Raw genomic sequence first — 16782 nt, 5'->3', positions numbered from 1 at the left:
CGCCGAGGCTCATGCCTGTATTCCCACGTTTTGGTGAGGCTGAGGCAGGAGGATCGCTTGAGTCCAGAAATTTGAGAATTTGAGGCTAGACTGGACAATGTAGTGAGACTCCCCCCCCAGCCTCTCTATAAAAGAATTTTTCAAAAAATTAGCTAGGCAGCCCACATCTGTAGTCCTAACCAGAAGCCAGGGTGGGAGTATCGCTTCAGCCCAGGAATTAGAGGCTGCGGTGAACCATAATTGGACCACTGCACTCCAGCCAGAGACAGAGGGAGACCCTGTCTCAAAATTTTAAAAAGTAACAAAATGTCAATTGAATCTAGGTGAAGATTATAGGTGTTCTTTTGCAGTACTCTCTCAGCATTCCTGTAGGTTTGAAATTTTTTCAAAAAAAAAAGCAGGCCGGGCGCGGTGGCTCACGCTTGTAATCCCAGCACTTTGGGAGGCCGAGGAGGGCAGATCACAAGGTCAGGAGATCGAGACCACGGTGAAACTCCGTCTCTACTAAAAAATACAAAAAAATTAGCCGGGCGTGGTGGCGGCCGCCTGTAGTCCCAGCTACTCGGGAGGCTGAGGCAGGAGAATGGCGTGAACCCGGGAGGCGGAGCTTGCAGTGAGCCGAGATCGCGCCACTGCACTCCAGCCTGGGCGACAGAGTGAGACTCCGTCTCATAAAAAAAAAAAAAAAAAAGTTAGATGCTCTTATCTCTTCTGAGTTCTTTGTATTTTCACATGTATTATATTTAGTTTTATTTATTTATTTTGAGAAGGTCTCACTCTCTTTGCCCTGGCTGGAGTGCAGTGGTGCAATCTCCTAGCTCACTGCAGCTTCAACCTCTTGGGCTGAAGCGATGCAATTACAGGCATAGGCCACCGCACCCGGCTAATTTTTGTATTTTTTGTACAGAAGGGGTTTCACCATCTTGCCCAGGCTGGTCTCCTGAGCTCAAGCGATCTGCCCACTTCGGCCTCCCAAAATATTGGGATTACAGGTGTGAGCCAATGTGCCCGGCTACTATTTCACTTTTCTAAGTATGATGTGGGCTGAAAAGGTTTAATAGATACTCTGACAGTTTAAGGAAGTTCTCTGTCCTGATTTGCTAAGAGTTTTGATCATGAATAGATTTGAATGTTTTTTACAGCTTTCTCCAAACCAAGATAATTACATTATTTTATCCTTCCTTTGTTGTGCTAATGAATAAATTACATCGTTAGATTTTCATGTAATACTATCTTGCATTCCTAAAATAAACCTAAACTCGGCCGGGTGCGGTGGCTTACTCCTGTAATACTAGCACTTTGGGAGGCCGAGGCAGGCGGATCACGAGGTCAGGAGTTCGAGACCATCCTGGCCAACATAGTGAAAACCCTGTCTCTAGTAAAAATACAAAAATTATCTGGGCGTGGTGGCACGTGCCTGTAATCCCAGCTACTTGAGAGGCTGAGGCAGGAGAATCGCTTGAACCAGGGAGTCGGAGGTTGCAGTGAGCCAAGATTGCACCACAGCACTCCAGCCTGGTGACAGAGCAAGACTCCGTCTCAGACAAACAAACAAACAAAAAACCTAAATTCATTTATGTTGATTATCCTTTTAAAATATTGGATCTGGCTGGGTGTGGTGGCTCACACCTGTAATCCCAGGACTTTGGGAGGCCAAGGTGGGCGGATCACAAGGTCAGAAGTTCAAGACCAGCCTGGCAAACATGGAGAAACCCCATCTCTACTAAAAATACAAAATTAGCAGGATGAGGTGGCGCGTGCCTGTAATCCCAACTACTCAGGAGTCTGAGGCAGGATAATTGCTTGAACCCAAGAGGCAAAGGTTGCAGTGAGCCAAGATAGGGCCACTGCACTCCAGCCTGTGCGACAGATGGAGACTCCGTCTCAAAAAATAAATAAATATAAAATATTGGATCTGGGCCGGCTGCAATGGCTCATGCCTGTAATCCCAGCACTTTGGAAGGCTGAGGCAGGTGGATCACTTGACCCCAGGAGGTCAAAACAAGCCTGGGTAACATAGTGAGATCTTGTTGCTACAAAAAAAAAAAAAAAAAAAAGGCCAGGTGCGATGGCTCACGCCTGTAATCCCAGCACTTTGGGAGGCTGAGGCAGGCGGATCACCTGAGGTCAGGAATTTGAGAACAACCTGACCAACATGGTGAAACCCTGTCTCTACTAAAAATACAAAAATTAGCTGGCAGTGGTGGCACGCGCATGTGGTCCCAGCTCCTTGGGAGGCTGGGGCAGAAGAATCTCTTGAACCTGGGAGGCCAAGGTTGCAGTGAGCCGAGATCACGTCATTGCACTCCAGCCTGGAAGACAGAGTGAGACTCCGTCTGAAAAAAAAAAAAAAAGAAGAAAAAATAGAAAAAAAAAGTTGTATCTTGGCCAGGCACAGTGGTTCACACCTGTCATCCCCAGCATTTTGGGAGGCTGAGGCAGGCGGATCACTTAAGGCCAGGAGTTCGAGACCAGCCTGGCCAACGTGGCGAGACCCCGTCTCTACTAAAAATACAAAAAAAAAAAAAAAAGCTGGGCATGGTGGCCAGCGCCTGTAGTCCCAGCTACTCGGGAGGCTGAGGCAGGAGAATTGCTTAAACCCAGGAGGCAGAGGTTGCACTGAACTGAGATTATGCTACCGCAGTGCAGCCTGGGTGATAGAGCAAGACTGTCAAAAAAAAGAAAAAAAAAGTTGGATCTATTTACTGATATTTTGTTTTGCATTCATATGTATGAATGGGATTGGCTAATTTTCCTTTTCTTTAATGTTTTTGTCAGCATTTGATATTAGAGTAACAGTGGCCACAAAAACAAGTTGGGAAGTATTTCCCTTTTTCTATTTTCCACAAGAAGTTATATGAGATTGGCATCATTTCTTTAAATGTTTGCTGGAGTTTACAGGCCAAGTTAATATAGACCTAGAGTGGGTTTTTCTTTGTTTTTGTTTTTAAGACATTATCTCATCATTGTCAGCCAGGCTGGAGGGAGTGCAATGGCTGGATCAGAGCTCACTGCAGCTTGAACCCCTGAACTCAAGTGATCCTCACACTTCAGCCTCCGGAGTAGCTGTGACTACATGATTTTAAACTTTTTTGTAGAGAGGAGGTCTCTCTATGTTGCTCAGGCTGGTCATGAACTCCAGGACTCAAGCCATCCTCCCACATCGGCCTCTGAAAGTGCTGGGATGACAGGAGTGAACCGTGCCCTGCCTGCAGTGTTTGCAGAAAAGTTTTCACCTATGAATTATTCAAGTTGTGTATTAGTATAGGAGTATTTAAAGTTTATTTTTTTGTGTGTCAATATTGGTAAGCCATATGTTTTTGGAAATTTGTCCATTTCATCTACAAATTCAGAGCTATTACTACCAAGTTGTTTATTGTGAACTCATTTAACCTGTTTCACATCTGCAGGATCTGTGGTGATGTGGTTTTTTATTTTCAATATTGTCTTTGTTTTGCTTTTTTTTTTTTTTTTTTTTTTTTTTTTTTTTTTTTTTTTTTTTTTGAGACGGAGTCTCGCTCTGTTGCCCAGGCTGGAGTGCAGTGGCGCAATCTCTGCTCACTGCAAGCTCCGCCTCCCGGGTTCACGCCATTCTCCTGCCCCAGCCTCTCCGAGTAGCTGGGACTACAGGCGCCCGCCACCATGCCCGGCTAATTTTTTGTATTTTTAGTAGAGACGGGGTTTCACCGTGGTCTCGATCTCCTGACCTTGTGATCCGCCCGCCTCGGCCTCCCAAAGTGCTGGGATTACAAGCGTGAGCCACCGCGCCCGGCCTGCTTTGTTTTGTTTTGAGATGGAGTCTTGCTCTATTGCCCAGACTCGAGTGCAGTGGCACAATCTCAGCTCACTGCAACCTTCACATCCCAGGTTCAAGTGACTCTCCTGCCTCAGCCTCCCGAGTAGCTGGGATTACAGGTGCCCGCCACCATGCCTGGCTAATTTTTGTATATTTAGTGGAGATGGGGTTTCGCCATGTTGGCCCTACTGGTTTTGAACTCCTGACCTCAGGTGATCCGCCCACCTCAGCCTCCCAAAGTGCTGGGATTACAGGCGTGAGCCACTGCACCCAGCCCAATATTGTCTGTTTTAAAGGCAAAAAATTATCTGTTTTGTGTCAATAGTAAATCAGTTTTTATCAATTTTAATATTTTTAAATATTTAATTTTATCATTTTTTGAGATAGGATCTCGCTTTGTCACTCAAGCTGGAGTGCAGTGGCACAAACATGGCTCATTGCAACTTCAACCTCTTGGGCTCAAGCCATCCTCCCACCTCAGCCCCCAAAGTAGCTGGGACTACAGGCGTGCACCATCACACCCAGCTAATTTTGCATTTTTTGTAGAGGTGAGGTTTCGCCATGTTGCCCAGGCTGGCCTTGAAGTCCTGGGCTCAAGCAATCCTCCTGCCTTGGCCTCCCAAAGTGCTGGGATTACAGGCCTGAGCCACCGTGCCCTGCCAGCCAGTATTTTCAACATACAAAATTTTTGTTTAAGTTTTGTGTTTAGTAATTACACAATCATTTAATTTGAATTAATTTCTCATTTCCATTCTGATCTTTTTTCCTGACCAATGGGCACATCAGAAAAATACGTTTTAATTTCCAGACATGTGAGGAGTTTCTACTTCTCTTTTTGTTACTGTTTTCTAGTTTAAATTGCGTTAGAATCAGACTACACGGCTGTATGATTTAAATTCTTTGAAATATATTGAGTTGGTTTATGGTCCATTGTCAGTCAGTTTTGAACAGGTTCTTTATGTGCTTCAAAAGAAAGTATATTCAGAAGTTTTGGGATTTGATAGGTGGAAGGTGAGGCCAGAAAGGCAGGCCCACTCTGTATAACTTCTATTGAAAAAGATCTGCGAATAAGTGGACCCATGCAGTCCAAAAACGTTGTTGCTCAGGGGTCAAATATAATGACCTGATGTATTTTCTACTTTGTAGAACAACAAGTGCTTATTAAATTAATAATATGTTTATTAAAGCATTATTTCATAATCTTCCATCTTTCTAGAGGCTTGGTGATGTCCAAGTTCAGCTTTAGGCAACTGAAGTTGCTCTCTTTTCTCTCTGTCTTCCTGGGTTAAAAAGGATGACTGTATTTAGACTGTCAAAAATATATTATGTGAATGTAAAAGAACTTCTACCAAAAGAAAAGAAGTTGTTTTGAGATTTAATTTTTTTTTTCTCTTGGAGACAGAGTCTCGCTCTGTCACCCAGGCTGCAGTACAGTGGCGTGATCTCAGCTCACTGCAACCTCTGCCTCCCAGGTTCAAGCGATTCTCCTGCCTCAGCCTCCCAAGTAGCTGGGATTACAGGTGCCTGCCACCATGCCCAGCTAGTTTTTGTATTTTTAGTAGAGAAGTAGTTTCACCATGTTGTCCAGGCTGGTCTCGAACTCCTGACCTCTGGTGATCCACCTGCCTCGGCCTCCCAAAGTGCTGGGATTACAGACGTGAGCCACTGTGCCCAGTCTGGGATTTCATCTTTAAAAATAATTCCATTAGGACAAGTGTGTTAATCGTGCTATTCAATCTTTATGTTCTTACCAATTCTTTTGTCTCTTTTACCAGTTACTGAAGTATATTAATTCTGTAACCATGATATTCTATTTCTTTTTGTAATTTTTGGTTTATTTTATTTTATTTTATTTTATTTTATTTTATTTTGTTTTTTGAGACAGAGTCTCATTAATGCCCAGGATGGAGTGAAGTGGTGTGATCTCAGCTCACTGCAACCTCCGCCTCTCAGGTTCAAGTGATTCTCCTGCCTCAGCCTCCTGAGTAGCTGGGATTACATGCATGGGGCCACTCAAGTAGCTGGGATTACAGGTGCATGCCACCATGCCCAGCTAATTTTTGTATTTTTAGTAGAGATGGGGTTTCACCATGTTGGCCAGGCTGGTCTCAAAGTCCTGACCTCAAGTGATCTGCCCGACTCGGCCTCCCAAAGTGCTGGGATTACAGGCATGAGCCACCGCGCCTGGCCTGTAGTACACTTTAAGTCAGCTCTAGATTACTTCTAATACCTAATAAAATGCCTACACATAACTTCCATCTTGTGGATTCAGGGTAGTACTTGGCACATGAAAATACAAGTTTTGCTTTTTGGAACATTATGGAATTTTTTTTTGACTGAAAGCAGATGTCCACTGTCTTCCTCACATGCTGTGATCGTGGCTTAGAGGAAAGCACAGTGCCACTCCAGCAGCGAGGGGTTTGCGTTACTTAGGATCAGCAGCTCTTTTTTCCCTTCTTCTGTAGGAGCTAAAATGGAGACAAACACAGGTAAGTGGCAGTTTCCTCCTGCTGCACTGTGTTCCCCAGAAAATCGTGTAGTCAGAGGCTACTATATCCAAATTACGTTCTGAGGTAATTATCATCTCCCAAGAGATCTTACTTCTAGACCCTCACCCCAACAAGCTACTCTTCTTTTGTATGCATTATTTCCTTTTCTGTGTCTACTCCTCCAATCCAGCATGGAGCTGTCCCTCCACTCCAAGAGTGTCTTCTGGACTTCACCCAGAGTGAGACTGTGCCTCAAAAAAAAAAAAAAAAGAAAGAAAGAAAGAAGGAAAAAACATAAGGGATTCTGGTGAAAATGTCAAGAATGAGACTCTGGCATCTGCATTTTTTTGTTTGTTTGAGACAGTCTCCCTCTGTTGCCCAGGGTGGAGTTGCAACCTCGGCTCACTGCCTTGGCCTCCTGGGCTCAATCAATTCTCCTGCCTCAGCCTCCCAAGTGGCTGGGATTACAGGCAGCCACTGCCACATCCAGCTGATTTTTGTATTTTTAGTAGAGACGGGATTTCAGCACGTTGGCCAGGCTCAACTTGAACTCCTGACCTCAGGTGATCCGCCTGCCTCGGCCTCCCAAAGTGCTGGAATTACAGGCGTGAGCCCCTGTGCCCAACCAAAGCGAATGTTTTCTAATCCATTTCTGCTTGGAGCCTTGAAGAAACATACATAAGGGATTCTGAGGAAAATGTCCAGAATGAGACTCTGGCATCTGCATTTTTAACTAGCTCTTAGGTGACTCTGCTTTATATCCAGAGTTGAAGGCCCCTGGTCTAGACAGGGTATCCAAGAATCACCAGTGTAAAGAAGAATTTTTCCAATACATTTCTGGTTCCCTAAAAAGATCTTGTCTGGAGAAAATCATGTAGTTGGAAATGTGCTTGCGAGGGACTGGAGGCTGCACCTTGAAAAGTCAATGAATCAACTGGATTTCACTTTGCTACCCACAAAATGGGAACAACTTACTGTTGCCTATTTATTTCACATGGATGAATGAGTTTCAAGTTATGAGTCCACTGTGGGCAAAATGTATGAAAGAAATTAAAAATGATACAGTTATTCCAACTCCAGTATCAGTTCTCCATGGCCTGTTGGTACCCAGGGCACAAGGAGGACAGAATCCATATAAAGACTACCTAGCACTCAAATTCTGGGAGTCTTGTCACCTGGCTCAGGAAGCACTCATTTGTTGTTTGTTGTTGTTGTTGTTGTTGAGATGGAGTTTCGCTCTTGTTGCCCAGGCTGGAGTACAATGGCAAGATCTCTGCTCACCGTAACCTCTGCCTCCTGGGTTCAAGCGATGCTCCTGCCTCAGCCTCCCGAGTAGCTGGGATTACAGGCATGTGCCACCACACTTGGCTAATTTTGTATTTTTAGTAGAGACGGGGTTTCTCCATGTTGGTCAGGCTGGTTTCGAACTTGCAACCTCAAGTGATTCATCCACCTCGGTCTCCCAAAGTGCTGTGATTACAGGCGTGAGCCACTGAGCTCGGCCAGGAAGCGCTCATTTGTAGTTTTGAAATTCTTCAGCTAGGATGAAGCCTCTAAAGCTTGATCAAAGTGCTGTTTGTTGTAGTTGGACTGCAGAAGATCCCGGCAATTTTTCACCCAAAGATGAGCTTAAAAAAAGGCAGAAGAGGCCGGGCGCAGTGGCTCGAACCTGTAATCCCAGCACTTTGGGAGGCTGAGGTGGGCGGATCACGAGGTCAGGAGATCGAGACCATCCTGGCTAACACGGTGAAACCCTGTCTTTACTAAATATACAAAAAATTAGCTGGGGACAGTGGCAGGCGCCTGTAGTCCCAGCTACTTGGGAGGCTGAGGCTGGAGAATGGCGTGAACCCGGGAGGCGGAGCTTGCAGTGAACGGAGATTGCGCCACTGCACTCCAGCCTGGGCGACAGAGTGAGACTCCGTCTCAAAAAATAATAATAATAAAATAAGTAAGAGGCAGAAGAAAACAAACCAGGCAGAAACTGTACTGAACTGGAAATATTCCAGTCTAAGTTATGGGAAATGACTTTAGTTTCCAATATATATTTCTTTTCTCTTTTTTATTTTTTGAGATAGTGTCTTGCTCTGTTGCCCAGGCTAGAAGGCAGTAGTGAGATCACAGCTAAATGTAACCTTGAACTCCTAGGCTCAGGCGATCCTCCTGCCTCAGGCGATCCTCCTGCCTCAGCCTCTCAAAGTGCTGGTGAACCACTGTGCCTGGCCTTGTCAGGTCCATCTTAGACTAAACATTATCATTGGAATCAATATATAAATCAGGCCAGGTGCAGTGGCTTACACCTGTAATCCTAGCACTTTGGGAGCTCAAGTCGGGCGGATCACTTGAGGTCAGGAGTTCAAAATCAGCCTGGCCAACATGGTGAAACCCCGTCTCTACTAAAAATACAAAAAAATTTAGCTGGGCATGGTGGCAGGTGCCTGTAATCCCAGCTACTCAGGAGGCTAACGCAGGAGAATCACTTGAACCTGGGAGGTGGAGGTTGCAATAAGCCGAGATTACACCACTGCACTGCAGCCTGGGCAACAGAGTGAGACTCCATTTCAAAAGAAAAAAAAAAAAAGGAATAAATATACAAGCCAGGCTGAGTGCAGTGGCTCAAGCCTATAATCCCAGCACTTTGGGAGGCCGAGGTGGGCGATCACCTGAGGTCAGGAGTTTGAGACCAGCCAGACCAACATGGTGAAACTCCAACTCTATTTAAAAAAAAAAAAAAAAGCCCCAGCGCAGTGGCTCATGCCTGTAATCCCAGCACTTTGGGAGGCCAAGGCGGTTGGATCACGAGGTCAGGAGATCGAGACCATACTGGCTAACACAGTGAAACCCCGTCTCTACTAAAAATACAAAAAATTAGCCGGGCGTTGTGGTGGGCGCCTGTAGTCCCAGCTACTTGGGAGGCTGAGGCAGGAGAATGGCGTGAACCCGGGAGGCGGAGCTTACAGTGATCCGAGATCGTGCCACGGCACTCTAGCCTGGGTGACAGAGCGAGACTCTGTCTCAAAAACAAAAAAAAAGAAAGAATAAAGAATCAATATATAAAGCATACCAAGTGGATTAAAAATCACTTCTGCGTACTAGCAGGTTTGAAAGGTAAGTCAGAGAATGTGGATGTTATGTGAGTAGCCTTGTTTAAAAAAAGAAAATGTAGGCCAGGCGCCATGGCTTATGCCTGTAATCCCAGCACTTTGGGAGTCCAAGGCAGGAGGATCACATGAGGTCAGGAGTTCGAGACCAGCCTGGCCAACATGGCAAAACCCTGTCTATACTAAAAATACAGAAATTAGCCAGATGTGGTGATGCATGCCTGTAATCCCAGCTACTGGGGAGGCTAAGGCAGGAGAATCGCTTGAACCCGGGGGATGCAGGTTGCAGTGAGCCGAGATCATGCCACTGCACTCCAGTTTGGGCGACAGAGCGAGACTCCATCTCAAAAAAAAAAAAAAAAAAAAAAGAAAGAAAGAAAATGTGGATGCACACAATATTTAACAAAAAAGCAATATATGCAAAATGTAATATCCCTTAAGTTTTGACAACTTATACTGACAACTCTAGAATGCTGACAAATAGTAAAAGGCTCTGTGGGTACTCAGAATTGTTAACCGATGGCAAAAAAATAAAAAACAAAAAAAACCCCGTGGTGACCTCTAAGGTAGGAGTTTATGCTCATAGGTATTAAATATCAAAAGAAAGACTGTTTAGCATCAAAATGCTTCAGGAAGCTTTTAGCCCAATTTCCTTTTGTCACATTGACTTCACCTTGTAACCTGCTTGGCAGTAATACCACGAAGAAATCATGATGGATGAGCTCAGACTGCTCTACATCTGGAGCAAAGGCTTTTCTTTTTTTTTTTCTTTTCTGAGACAGCGTCTTGTTTTGTCGCCCAGCCTAGAGTGCAGTGGTGGGATCTCAGCTCACTGCAGCCTCCTCCTGGGCTTAAGCTCAGGCAATCCGCCTGCCTCAGCTTCCCAAAGTGCTGGGATTATAGGCATGAGCCATCGTGACTGGCAAAGGTTTTTTCTTTAGCTATCAGATCCCTGTTAGAAAATTAAAGCTACAAGACTACCATGGTAACAAGATAACTGAACCTAACAGAGAGAAGACAAGACAGGAAGTTCTTACCATCTGGAATACATAGTATCAGCCAGTCCTGTTTTGCACAGAAATGAGTAACGTGGCAAAGACTGAGTGTTTTTCCGGTTCCCTTCTCACCATCTAAAGTACATGTTGTTAAAGAAAACATGACTACAAGGTGACTAGAAAGGTCACTTGTACTGTCAACAGTACTTATGGGTTTTTTTGTTGTTGTTGTTGTTTGAGACGGAGTCTCGCTCTGTTCTCTGGGCTGGAAAGCAGTGATGTGATCTTGGCTCACTGCAACCTCTGCCTTCCGGGTTCAAGGGATGCTCCTGCCTCAGCCTCCCAAGTAGCTGTGATTACAGGTGTGTACCACCATGCCTGGCTAATTTTTTTTTTTTTTTTTTTGAGACGGAGTCTCGCTCTGTCACCCAGGCTGGAGTGCAGTGGCTCGATCTCGGCTCACTGCAAGCTCCGCCTCCCGGGTTCACGCCATTCTCCTGCCTCAGCCTCTCCAAGTAGCTGGGACTACAGGCGCCCGCCACCGCGCCCGGCTAATTTTTTGTATTTTTAGTAGAGACGGGGTTTCACTGTGGTCTCGATCTCCTGACCTCGTGATCCGCCCGCCTCGGCCTCCCAAAGTGCTAGGATTACAAGCGTGAGCCACCGCGCCCGGCTGAGCCACCGCGCCCGGCTACCTGGCTAATTTTTGTATTTTTAGTAGAGACAGAGTTTCACTATGTTGACCAGGCTCATCTTGAACTCTTGGCCAAAAGTGGTTTGCCTGCCTTGGCCTCCCAAAGTGCTGGGATTACAAGTGTGAGCTACTGCACCTGGCCAGTGTTGATATTTTTTAAAGAAATCCCGGCCGGGTGCGGTGGCTCACACCTGTAATTCTAGCACTTTGTGAGGCCGAGGCAGGTGGATCACCTGAAGTCAGAAGTTCGAGAACAGCCTGACCAACGTGGAGAAACCCTGTCTCTACTAAAAATACAAATTAGTTGGCTGTGGTGGCACATGCCTGTAATCCCACTACTTTGGAGGCCGAGGCGGGAGAATTGCTTGAATCAGGGAGGCAGAGGTTGTGGTGAGCTGAGATGCATCATTGCACTCCAGCCTGTGCAACAAGAGTGAAATTCCATCTTTTTTTTTTTTTTTTTTTTTTTTTTTTTGAGACGGAGTCTCGCTCTTTCACCCAGGCTGGAGTGCAGTGGCGCGATCTCGGCTCACTGCAGGCTCCGCCCCCCGGGGTTCACGCCATTCTCCTGCCTCAGCCTCCCTTGTAGCTGGGACTACAGGCGCCTGCCACCTCGCCCGGCTAATTTTTTGTATTTTTAGTAGAGACGGGGTTTCACCGTGTTAGCCAGGATGGTCTCGATCTCCTGACCTTGTGATCCGCCCGCCTCGGCCTCCCAAAGTGCTGGGATTACAGGCGTGAGCCACCGCGCCCGGCTAGAGTGAAATTCCATCTAAAAAAAAAAAAGAAATTCTGCCCGGGCGTGGTGGCACGCGCCTGTAATCCCAGTGCTTTGGGAGGCCGAGATGGGTGGATCATCTAAGGTCAGGAGTTTGAGACCAGCCTGGGCAACATGGTGAAACCCTGTTTCTACTAAAAATACAAAAAATTAGCTGGGCATGGTGGCGCGTGTCTGTAATCCCAGATACTGGGGAGGCTGAGGCAGGAAAATTGCTTGAACCCAGAAGGCGAAGGCTGCAGTGAGCCGAGATCATGCCACTGCACTCCAGCCTGGGCAGCAGACTGAAACTCCGTCTCAAAAAAAAAAAAAAAGGAGTGGCTGGGTGCTGTGGCTCACACCTGTAATCCCAGCACTTTGGGAGACCAAGGCAGGTGGATCACCTGGGGTCAGGAGTTCGAGACCAGCCTGACCAACATGGTGAAACCCCCTCCCTACTAAAAATACAAAAAAATAGCCAGGCGTGGTGGCGCATGCCCGTAATCCCAGCTACTTAGGAGGCTGAGGCAGGAGAATCGCTTGAACCCAGGAGGCGAAGGATGCAGTGAGCCGAAATCACGCCACTGCACTCCAGCCTGGGCAACAGAGCGAGACTACTTCTAAAAAAAAAAAAAAAAGTTTGGAATTACCTGTCAAATCCTACATCAATCCAATTGTTTTGTTAGGATTTAGTTTCCCTCTTGTTGCCCAGGCTGGAGTGTAATGGCGCTATCTCAGCTCACTGCAACTCTGCCTCCCAGGTTCAAGTGATTCTCCTGCCTCAGCCTCCCGAGAAGCTGGGACTACAGGCGCCTGCCACTATGCTCTGCTAATTTTTTGTGTTTTTAATAAAGACAGGGTTTTACCATGTTGACCAGGCTGGTCTCCAACTCCTGACCTCAGGCTATCCGCCTGCGTTGGCCTCCCAAAATGCTGCAATTACAGGCATCAGCCACCAAGCCCAGCCTTGTCTTCTCATCTGTGACCAAGACTTTGAAAAGTGGATAAGGTCTGGTATTCACTCATGTCTTTGTCTTTTGTATTTTTGAGGCAGGATCTTGCTCAGTTGCCCAGGCTGGAGTGCGGTAGTGCAATCACTGCTCACTGAGGCCTCGGCTTCCCAGGCTCATAAGATCCTCCTGCCTCAGCCTCACAAGTAGCTGGGACCACAGCTGTGCACCACCACCCCTGGCTAATTTTTTGACTTTTTTTTTGATAGAGATGAGGTTTTGCTATGTTGCCCAGGTTGGTCTTGAACTCCTGAGCTCAAGGGATCCTCCCACTTTGGCCTCTCGAAGTGTTGGGATTACAGGCGCGAGCCACCACGCCTGGACCATTCATCTCTTAAAGCTGGAAAAGATATCTCCCATTGTTTTGAGACAGCCTGCTGCCCAAGCTGGAGTGCAGTGGCCCGATCTCAGCTGACTGTAGCCTTGACCTCCGGGCTCAAGTGATCCTTGTACCTAAACCTCTTGAGGAGCTTGGACTACAAGCACATACTACTGTGCACCGCTAATTAAAATTTTTTTTTTGTGGAGTTGGGGACTCTCTATGTTGCCCAGGCTAGTCTTGAACTCTTGGGCTCAAGTGATCCTCCCACCTCGGCCTCCCAAAGTGCTGGGATTACAGGCGTGAGCTACTGTGCCCAGCCTCATTTTTTGTCTTAGCCAAGAATGCTGGTTGCTGTCCCCAAAGCCAGTATGTATATAAAGGTGGCCTAAATGATGATGCCAATTGCTCGTCAAAGTAAACCGTAGATGTAGGGGTAGCAGAGACAATTCTTGCCATCTGGATTCTTCTGTGCTGTGTATAGAGATGCTCCAGTCATGTGACAAGATCATCTGCATGCTGCTGTTTCCATAGAAACCACAGAGGAATTGGCAGATAAAAGGACTGCAATTACAGAGAAAGCTGAAAGACACTTCAGTGGCTTGATTCATTTATTCTACTTCATTTTGTGTTTGTGAAAATAGGTGAAAGCTAGAGATATATTTAAAACACACCCTGCTGAGATCATGTTTTGGGTAATGGGTGATTATTTTTTTCTTTCCACACAGACTATATTAAGATGGGAAGACTCAGAGGGTAGGGGCAGGGAAAGAAAGCTATTGGTTCCTCACATTACAGCACACACCACAAATTAATTTCATTTATGAGAGACAGCAACAAAAAGAAATCAATATCCAGTCTAATGGGGAACTGGACTAGAAAATGCAACACTAGATACTGCTAGAATCCTGGCTTCTGCAGACAAAATTCACTTTAAATGCTGCTCTTCTTATAACAAATCAAGTTATTTCCCTCTCCAGACCCTAGGAAATCCACTTACAAAACTGCAAAATAGCACCAGATTGGTTATTAGAAAATTGGGTTCTGGGCCAGGTGTGTGGTGGCTCATGCCTGTAATCCCAGCACTTTGGGAGGCCAAGATCAGGAGATCGAGACTGTCCTGGCCAACATGGTGAAACTGTGTCTCTACTAAAAATATAAAATATAAAAATTAGCTGGGTGTGGTGGTGTTTGCCTGTAATCCCAGCTACTTGGGAGGCTGAAGCACAAGAATTGCTTGAACCCAGGAGGTGGAGGTTGCAGTGAGCAGAGATCACAGCACTGCACTCCAGCCTAACAACAGAGTGAGATTCCATCTCAAAAAAAAAAAAAAGAAAAAGAAAAATAAATTGAACTTAATAAGTATCGAGTATTCGACAACTCTATGCTCAGCAAAATCCATGGCACTAGGTGAATTCACTAGTCAGGATTACATGGGAGCAGGTATGGACGGAGCTGGCCAGTGTATGTTACCACAGTGTCAGACAGGGAGAATCTGGGTTCCAGAGTGCTATCTCAAGTGCACTATCTGAGTAAATGCAAATCTACTAAGTATCAGTTTCAGTTTTCCTATGCAAAGTGAGGACAAGAACACAGATTATAATCCCTGAGAAACCCCATATACATATTAGTAACTCACCAGTTTATTATCATTGGTGCGGGAAATAGCTCTGGGACTCTAAACTGGAACATGGTTATCTACGTGAGCAGAAATGCTTTGGCGTGCCTGGGTCCCCACGTGTGAAAAACATTCAGGGTCCAACTACAAGAGAAACCATTTCAATGTTTTGGGGTTATCAACTTAATTTTTTTTTTTTTTTTTTTGAGACCAAGTCTCTCGCTCTGTAGCCCAGGCTGCAGTGTAGTGGCGTGATCTTGGCTCACGGCAACCTCTGCCTCCCAGGTTCAAGCTATTCTCCTGCCTCAGACTCCAGAGTAGCTGGGATTACAGTGCATGCCACTGCACCTGGCTAATTTTTTGTATTTTTGGCAGAGACAGGGTTTCACTATGTTGGCCAGGCTGGTCTTGAACTCCCGACCTCAGGTGATCCGCCCACCTCTGCCTCCCAAAGTGCTAGGATTACAGGCGTGACCAACCATGCCTGGCCGGCGTTATAAAACTTTTTATGCTTGCTATAACACTCAGAAGGTGAGCCATGTCTGCAACAGGGATGTCACTAACATACATTTTCCTTCTATGTATAAAGGATCCTTGTTATTATTTATGATTCACTAAGTCCAATGACATTATTCATATTCTGTATCTGTTCCAGTCTGTGTATTGTCTTATCAGGGATCTGTCCCATATGGAAACAAACAATTCTGTCGGGGATTGTTCAGGAGCATACATAACATAGCCATTAAAAAACCTGAAGCAAATTAGCCGGGCGAGGTGGCGGGCGCCTGTAGTCCCAGCTACTCGGGAGTCTGAGGCAGGAGAATGGCGTGAATCCGGGAGGTGGAGCTTGCAGTGAGCCGAGATCGTGCCACTGCACTCCAGCCTGGGCGACAGAGCCAGACTCCGTCTCAAAAAAAAAAAAAAAAAAAAAAAAACAATAAAAAACCTGAAGCAGAGGCCAGGCACAGTGGCTCATGCCTATAATCCCAGCACTCTGGGAGGCCGAGGCAGGCAGATCACGAGGTCAGGAGATCGAGACAATCCTGGCTAGCGCAGTGAAACTCCGTCTCTACTAAAAATACAAAAAAATTTACCAGGCTTGGTGGTGGGCCCCTGTAGCCCCAGCTGCTCGGGAGGCTGAGGTGGGAGAATGGCGTGAACCTGGGAGGCGGAGTTTGCAGTAAGCCGAGATTGCGCCACTGCACTCCAGCCTGGGCGACAGAGTGAGACTCTGTCTCAAAACAACAACAACAACAACAACAACAAACCTGAAGCAGGAAAGCGTTTTTTTTTTTTTTTTTAGACAGAATCTCGCTCTGTCGCCCAGGCTGGAGTGCAGTGGCATGATCTTGGCTCACTGCAACCTCCGCCTCCTGGGTTCAAGCAATTCTCATGCCTCAGCCTCCCAAGTAGCTGGTATTACAGGCATGCCCTACCACACCTGGCTAATTTTTTTATATTTTTAGTAGGGATGGGGTTTCGCCATGTTGGCCAGGCTGGTCACGAACTCCTGATGTCAAGTCATCTGCCCACCCTGACCTCCCAAAGTGCTTGGATTACAGGCATGAGCCACCCACGCCTAGCCTTTAACTGGCATCTTTATCGCTAAACCTTTGATGTTTCATCTTTCATAGTCTTTCAGCTTACCAAATAATAGGTTTAACATTCAGCTAATCAAAAAACTTGGGAGCCAGGTGTGGTGGTCCACTCCTGTAGTCCCAGCTACTTGAGAGCAAAAGTGGAAGGAGTGCTTGAGGCCAGGAGTTTGAGATCAGGATGGGCAATGCAGTGAGACCCCATTAAAAAAAAAAAAGAGAGAGAGAGAAACAAGGCTTAGGTGGTTCCAGAATGATGTCAAAATAAGTCTCAAATTCCTTAGCATGACAAGGCCACTGTGATGACTTCAATCCTAGTTTCTAGTTTCATTTATAGCCATAGGACCGTGCTAAAACATGTCATTTTACTGCTTCGATTCTTCTGCTCATTCTACTTCAACTTCCCTC

This window comes from Symphalangus syndactylus, chromosome 12 (assembly GCF_028878055.3).
Source record: "Symphalangus syndactylus isolate Jambi chromosome 12, NHGRI_mSymSyn1-v2.1_pri, whole genome shotgun sequence".
Classification (NCBI taxonomy): Eukaryota; Metazoa; Chordata; class Mammalia; order Primates; family Hylobatidae; genus Symphalangus; species Symphalangus syndactylus.
Note: the sequence above shows the minus strand (reverse complement) of the source record.